The sequence below is a fragment of the Balaenoptera ricei genome, chromosome 3 (assembly GCF_028023285.1).
Source record: "Balaenoptera ricei isolate mBalRic1 chromosome 3, mBalRic1.hap2, whole genome shotgun sequence".
Taxonomy (NCBI): Eukaryota; Metazoa; Chordata; class Mammalia; order Artiodactyla; family Balaenopteridae; genus Balaenoptera; species Balaenoptera ricei.
This window is the reverse complement of record NC_082641.1, coordinates 74,775,565-74,783,539: the sequence shown is the minus strand read 5'-3', so window position 1 is coordinate 74,783,539 and position 7,975 is coordinate 74,775,565. Positions and strand designations below refer to the sequence as shown.

At 42.8% G+C, this 7,975-nt stretch overlaps 1 pseudogene; it reads left to right on the top strand.

Annotated features, from left to right (window-relative positions):
• The first annotated feature begins 2,008 nt into the window (after positions 1-2,008).
• Positions 2,009-5,125, top strand: LOC132362057 (coiled-coil domain-containing protein 6-like; annotated as a pseudogene).
• Positions 5,126-7,975: the final 2,850 nt, after the last annotated feature.

The window sequence follows — 7,975 nt, the reverse complement described above, 5'->3', positions numbered from 1 at the left end:
TTTTTTTCAAATGGAAGGTTTGTGGCAATCCCACATTGTGAAAGTATATCTGTGTCATTTTTCTAACAGCATTTGCTCACTTCATATTTCTGCATCACATTTTGGTAATTCTCACAAAATGTCAAACTTTCCATTATTATTATATTTGTTATGGTGACCTGTGATCAGTGATTTTTGATGTTACTATTATAAGTGTTTTGGGATTGCATGAACTGTGCCCATGTATGATAGCAAACTTAATTGATATGTGTTGTGTGTGTTCTGACTGCTCCACCAACCTGCTGTTCCCATCTCTTCCTTTCCTTGGGCCTCCCTATTCCCTGAGACAAAACAATATTGAAATTAAGCCAGTTAATAACCCTACAAAGACCTCTAAATGTTCAAGTGAAAGGAAGAGTTGCACATCTCTCCCTTTAAATCAAAAGCTAGAAATGATTAGGCTCAGTGAGGAAAGCATGTTGAAAGCTAAGATAGACCAAAAGCTAGGTCTCTTGTGCCAAACAGTTAGCCAAGTTGTGAATGCAAAGGAGAAGTTCCTGAAGGAAGTTAAAAGTCCTACTCCAGTGAACACAAGAATGATAAGAAAGTGAAACAGCCTCATTGCTGATATGGAGAAAGTTGCAGTGGTCAGGAGGGAAGATCAAACTAACCACAGCAATCCCTTAAGCCAAAGCCTAATCCAGAGCAAGGCTCTAACTCTCTTCAATTCTATGAAGGTTGCAAGAGGTGAGGAAGCTGTAGAAGAAAAGTTTGAAGATAGCAGAGGTTGGTTCATGAGGTTGAAGAAAAGAAGCTCTCTCCATAAAAGTGCAAGGTGAGGGGCTTCCCTGGTGGTGCAGTGGTTAAGAATCCGCCTGCCAATGCAGGGGACATGGGTTCGAGCCCTGGTCTGGGAAGATCCCACATGTTGTGGAGCAACTAAGCCCGTGCACCACAACTACTGAGCCTGCGCTCTAGAGCCCACGAGCCACAACTACTGAAGCCCTCACGCCTAGAGCCCAAGCTCCGCAACAAGAGAAGCCACCGCAATGAGAAGTCTGTGCACCACAACGAAGAGTAACCCCAACTCAACGCAACTAGAGAAAGCCGTGCGCAGCAACAAAGACCCAAAGCAGCCAAAAATAAAAATAATAAATGAATAAATAAATAAATTTATTATAAAAAAAAGTGCAAGATGAAGCAGCAAATGCTGATGTATGAGCTACAGCAAGTTATCTAGAAGATCTAGCTAAGATAATAAATGAAGGTGATTATACTCAACTACAGATTTTCCATGTAGAGGAAATAGCCTTCTATTGGAAGACTGTGCCATCTAGGACTTTCATAACTAGAAAGGAGAAGTCAGTGCCTGGCTTCAAAGCTTCAAAGGGCTGCCTGACTCTTGTTAGGAGTTAATGTAACTGGTGACTTTAAGTTGAAGCCAATTTACCATTATGCTCATTTCCCATTATGAAAATTCTAGGACCCTTACGAATTATCTAAATCTACTCTACCTGTGCTCTCTACATGGCACAACAAAGCCTGGATGACAGCACATCTGTTTACAACATGGTTTACTGGATATTTTAAGCCCAATGTTGAGACCTAAGGCTCAGAGAAAAAGATTCCTTTCAAAATATTACTACTCACTGACAATACACCTAGTCACCCAAGAGCTCTGATGGAGCTGTACAACAAAATTCACATTGTTTTCATGCCTGCTAACATATCATCTATTCTGCAGCCCATGGATCAAGGAGTAATTTTGACACTCAAGTCATATTATTTAAGAAAAACATTTCATAAGACTATAGCTACCATAAATAGTGATTCCTCTGATGGACCCAAGCAAAGTAAATTGAAAGCCTTCTGGAAAGGATTCACCATTTTAGGTGCCATTAAGAACATTCACGGTTCATGGGAAAGGGTCAAAATATTAACATTAACAGGGATTGGAAAGAAGTTGATTCCAACCCTCATAGATGACTTTGAGGGGTTCAAGACTTCAGTGGAGGAAGTAACTGAAGATATGGTGGAAGTAACAAGAGAACTAGAATTAGAAGTGGAACTTGAAGATGGGACTAAATTGCTGCAATCTCATGATCAACCTGTAACAGAAGAGGAGTTGCTTCTTATGAATGAGAAAAGAAAGTGGTTTCTTGAGATGGAATCTACTCCTGGAAAAATGCTGTGAAGATTCTTGAAATGACAACAAAAGATTCAGGACATTACATAAACTTACTTGATAAAGCAACAGCAGGGTTTGAGAGGATTGATTCCAATTTTGAAAGAAGTTCCACTGTGGGTAAAATGCTATCAAACAGCATTGCATGCTACAGAAAAATAGTTCATAAAGGTAAGAGGGAGTGGCCAAGATGGCAGAGTATGAAGACCCTAAGCTCACCTCCTCCCATGAGGACAGCAAAATTACAACTATTTACAGAGAAATTATTTATGTGACAAACCAGAGCACTAGCAGAAAAGATCTACAACTAAAGATGTAAAGAAGGAATCACAACAAGATAGGTAGGAGGGGCAACCCACAAACAGGAGGATAATTACAACTGCAGAGGTTCTCCTCAAGGAGCAAGTGGTTGGAGCCTCGCATGTGGCTTCCCAGCCTGGGGGTCCTGCACACGGAAGGTAAGCCCCAAGAATGACAGGCTCTGAAGGCCAGTGGGGTTTACTTTCAAAAGAGCCAGAGGACTGTGGGAAATAGAGACTCCACTCCTAAAGGGCACACACAAAACTTCACATACTCTGGGACCCAGGGCAGAAGCAGTAATTTGAAAGGAGCCTGGGTAAGACACACCTGCTGATCTTGAAGAGCCTCGTGGAGGGCAGAAGGCAGCTGGGGCTTGTCCTGGGGACACAGACACTAGCATCAGCTGTTTTGAGGAGTTCCTTCTACCACATGGACACTGATGCTGGCAAGCACTATTTTGGAATCCTCCCTGTAGCTTATTTGTACCAGGACTCAGACCAACTCACCAGGCTGTCAGTACCAGTACTGGGATGCCTCAGGCCGAGACACCACTCCACCCACTAGCAGGCCTGTTGCCCTGAAACCCCCTGAGTGCACAGCCACACCAGGACCTGGCCCTGTCCAGCAGAGGGCCCAGGTCCTGGCTCCATACACCAGCTCTAGCCACGGGATTTCCAGGGCCCTGCACCCAGAGATCTGGGACCTGACTCAGCCCACCAGTAGGCCAGCAGTAGCCCTGGGACCAGTCTCACCCACCAGTGTGTAGGCACTGTCCCCAGGACCCCATGGGCCCACAAACAGGCCAAAACACCAATTCTGGGACCCCTAGGGCCCTGCAGCCAGAAACCCTGGGACCCAGGTTTGCCTACCAGTGGGCTGGCAGTAGCTCCGGGACCAGCCTTACCCACCAGTGGGTAGGCACCAGCCCCAGGAAATCCTGGGTCCTGGTCCCAACCACAAGCAGACCAAAACACCAATTCTGGGACCCACAGGGCCCTGCAGCCAGGTAGGGCATATAGCTCAAATGAGCGGAGAGTAGTGCGCTGCTGGGATGCATAGGACATCTGCTACAAAAAGCCACTTCTTCAAGATCGGGAAACATAAGGAGCCCACAGAACACATAGAAATAAAAATAGCAAATTAGGTAAAATGAGGGGACAGAGGAACGTGGAAATGAAGGAATAAGATAAAACCCCAGAAGAAGAATGAAGTGAAATAGGGATAGGCAATCTACCCACTAAAGAGTTTAAAGTAATAACCATAAAGATAATCAAAGTACTTGGGAGAAGAATGGATGAACACAGTGAGAAGATTAACAAAGAGTTAGAAGATACAGTCATTGACCTCGGGCAGCAGCAGCAGGAGAGGCGGCAGTGGTGGGAAGTGGCTGGGGCGGGGGGCATTGTCATCTCGCCCTTCAGCCTGGAGGAGCTCATCAAGCACCTGGCCTCGCTGCAGCAGAACAAGGTGTTCAGGGTCTAGCTGGAGACCTACAAACTCAAGTGCAAGGCACTGCAGGAGGAGAACCGCGGCTTGCGCAAAGCCAGCGTGACCATCCAAGCCCAGGCTGAGCAGAAAGAAGAATTCATCAGTAACACTGTATTCAAGAAAATTCAGCCTTCGCAGAAGGAGAAAGAAACCCTTGCTGTAAATTATGAGAAGGAAGAAGAGTCCCTCACTAATGAGCTCCCCAGAAAATTGATGCAGTTGCAGCATGAGAAAGCCAAACTAGAACAGCATCTGGAGCAGGAATTCCAGGTCAACAAACTGATGAAGAAAATTAAAAAACTGGAGAACGATACCATTTCTAAGCAGCTTACATTAGAACAGTTGAGACGAGAGAAGATTGACCTTGAAAATACTTTGGAACAGGAACAAGAAGCGCTAGTGAATCGTTTCTGGAAAAGGATGGAACTTGAAGCTGAAAAGCGAATCCTGCAGGAGAAATTAGACTAGCCGGTGTCTGCTGCCCCATTGCCTAGAGACATCTCCGTGTAGATCGACCCTCCAGAAAACATGATGCGACACATCAGGTTTTTAAAGAATGAATTGGAGAAGCTGAAGAAGCAACTGAGTGCTGCCCAGTTACAGCATTCCGAGATAATGGCACAGTATTTGGAGGAGGAACTTCACATGGGGGAAGAGGACCTGAGAGGAAGCTGCAGAGGGAGATGGAGAGGAGAGAGGCCCTCTGTCGACAGCTCTTAGAGAGTGAGTCCAGCTTAGAGATGGATGATGAAAGGTATTTTAAGGAGCTGTCTGCACAAGGATTAAGACCTCACATTGTACGCAGCCCGATTCCTTACACACCTTCTCCCAGTTCAAGCCGGCCAATATCACCCAGTCTCTCGTATGCAAGTCACACACTTGGTTTCACGCCACCAACTTCACTGACTAGAGCTGGAATGTCTTATTACAATTCCCCAGGTCTTCATGTGCAGCATATGGGAGCATTCCACGGTATCACAAGGCCTTCACCGTGGAGAAGCAAGTCCTGATAAATTCAAATGGCCCACGCTGCCTCCGTCTCACAACACACAGACCCCTGTCCAGCCACTGCCACCTCCATCTCCACCACCCATGCAGCCCGCAGTCCCCTCAGCAGCCACCTTGCAGCCTGCCCCCTCGCAACAGTTGGTTCACCCCTCCTCCCAGCCTTAATGCATGTGCTTAGTCCGAACCTCACGTCGGCACACGTTCTTGTACAGTGGAGCCGAGCCGTCAACTCGACGCCAAAGGCTTCCTTCCCTGGCATATGGATGTGACTTATTTGCACTGAGGTTATCTAGGCTTCACTATTCATTATGTTGTAAATGTGTGTCTGAAACGCAGCCAGTGTTGTGAATCTACAACACTACACGGACGACTTTTTCCTTCGGTGTTTTACTTGAATCTACATGTGCGCACATTCCCTGGCTGGGACGTCGGCTGTTCGACTATTTGGTAGTTCAGCAGCAGTGTGCAATTTTCGCCTGGCCCCAGAGCTTCGTTTTCCTGGCTTTTAGGTTGGAAAATAAAAAGGGATATCTTTTTATATTTTTCCGTGAATTTGCAGAAAATTACTGAGCTGTTATTATCCCTCCCCTCCCATTATAATGGTGTTTACCAAGCATACCAATAATTCAGCACTACAGTTCAGAACTTTAAAAATCTAGCACTCAGTATAAAATGGGAAGTTAGATGGATCAGTGCCAAAGACAATGCTCAATAGAGCTTTCTACAGATACACTTTGTATGGGTTATTTTCGGTATATCCCAACATCCATGTCTCTTGTAAAACAGATCGCCTAAAGTACTGGATCACATGGCTATATCTTTTCCACATGCATGGGATTGATAATTATTGTATATCCAGGATGTGATTCTTTCTTTATCCTTGATGTTAACCTACTCAAACTGGATCCCTCTCACGTGAGTCGATAACTGTTGTCCTACCCACCAGTGGTTGCTATGACTGATTAGAAGGTGCTGTGTGATTTCTGCTGCAGAAGACAGTGTGATTGTAACAAAAACAGCTATTTCCCCTTTCCGTTCTTTACTTGTGTTTCCCTAAAATAGAGTTCAAGCAAATATTTTAAAGGTGCAAAATACTATTAGAAAATACTATTTGAAGTAAACGTTATAGGAATATCTTGGCATAATGGCCACAAAATACTTTATTTCTGAGGACTTTATTGCTGAGCACATTATCACTGAGGACTGCTTATTTCACCCAGTAAAATCGAGTGCAGTGTACAAAGAAGTATATCTTGAATGCATTATTCCCGTTCATTTAGCACAAATAAATTGTTTGGTTTCACTTTAAAGTAGAAAAAAGAGTTAGAAGATATACAGAAAAAGCAAACAGAGATTAAGAATGCAATAACTGAAATAAAAAATACATTAAAAGGAATCAACAGTAGATTACATGATACAGAGGAACTCCTCAGCAAGCTGAAGACAGAGTAGTGGAAATCACTGAACCTGAACAGAAAATGGAAAAAAAGTAAAAAGAAATGAAGACAATTTAAGAGACTTCTGAGACAACATCAGACATACTACCATTTGCATTACAGTAATCTCAGAGGGAGAATAGAGAGAGAAAGGAGCCGAGAACATATTTGAAGACATAATAGCTAAAAACTCCGCGAAACTGGGAAAGGAAACAAACATCCAGGTACAAGAAGTACAGAGAGTTCCAAACAGATTCAACACAAAGAGGATCACCCCAATACACATAATTAAAATGGCAAAACTTAAAGAATATTAAAAGCAGTAAGGGAAAAGCAACAAATTACACACAGACAAACTCCCACAAGTCTATCTGCTGACTGTTCAGCAGTAACTCTGCAGGCTACAAGGGAATGGCACAATGTGTCTAAAGTGATGAAAGGAAAAAACCTACTACCAAGAATATTGTACCTATGAGGGCTCACATTCAGATTTGATGTAGAGGTCAAAAGTTTTACAGATAAGCAAAGCTAAAAGAGCTCAGCACCACAAAACCAGGTTTATAAGAATTGTTAAAGGGACTTCTCTAAGTGAAAAAGAAAAAGCCACAACTAGACACATGAAAATTATGAAAGGAAAAAGCTAACTGGTAAAGACGAATACATAGTAAATGTAGTAAAGCAACCGCATATAAAGTTACTAGGAAGGTTAAAAGACAAAGGCCACTTTTATTCAACATAGTCATGAAAGTCCTAACCACAGCAACTGGACAAGAAAAAGAAAGAAAAGGAATCAAAATTGGAAAGGAAGAAGTAAAACTGTCACTGTTTTCAGGTAACATGATACTATACATAGAGAATCCTCAAGATGCCTCTCACTACGAGAGATCATCAATAAATTTGATAAAGTGGCAGGATACGAAATTAATATACAGAAACTTGTTGCATTTCTATACACTAACAATGAACTATCAGAAAGAGAAATTAAGAAAACAATTCCATTTATAATCACGTCAAAAGAAAAAATTACCTAGGAATAAATCTAATTAAGAAAAAAAATCCTTCATAAAAAAAATCAATCAATGCAGCAAATTTTATTGTATTATTTTAAGAATTGCCACAGCCACCTCAGCCTTCAGCAACTGTCATCCATCAACATCGAGGCAAGACCCTCCACCAGCAAAAAGATTATGATTGCTGAAGGCTCAGATGATGATTAGCATATTTTAGCAGTATTTTTTTAATCAAGTTATGTACATTTTTTTTAGACATGCTACTGTGCACTTAATAGACTACAGTGTCATGTAAACATACTTTTATATGCACTGGGAAACTAAAAAATTTGTGTGACTCACTTTATTGCCCACTTTATTGTGGTTGTCTGGATCCAAACCTGAGATACCTCTGAGGTATGCTTGTATTTAGTTTCCATTTGTCAAGCTATTTATAGTTTCTTTCCATTTTGTCTTATTCTGATTTTGGGGGGGGGGGTTATCCCCTCATGGCTTGTGGGATCTTAGTTCCCTGACCAGGGATTGAACCCAGGCCCAGGGATTGAAAGCACTAAGTCGTAACCATTGGA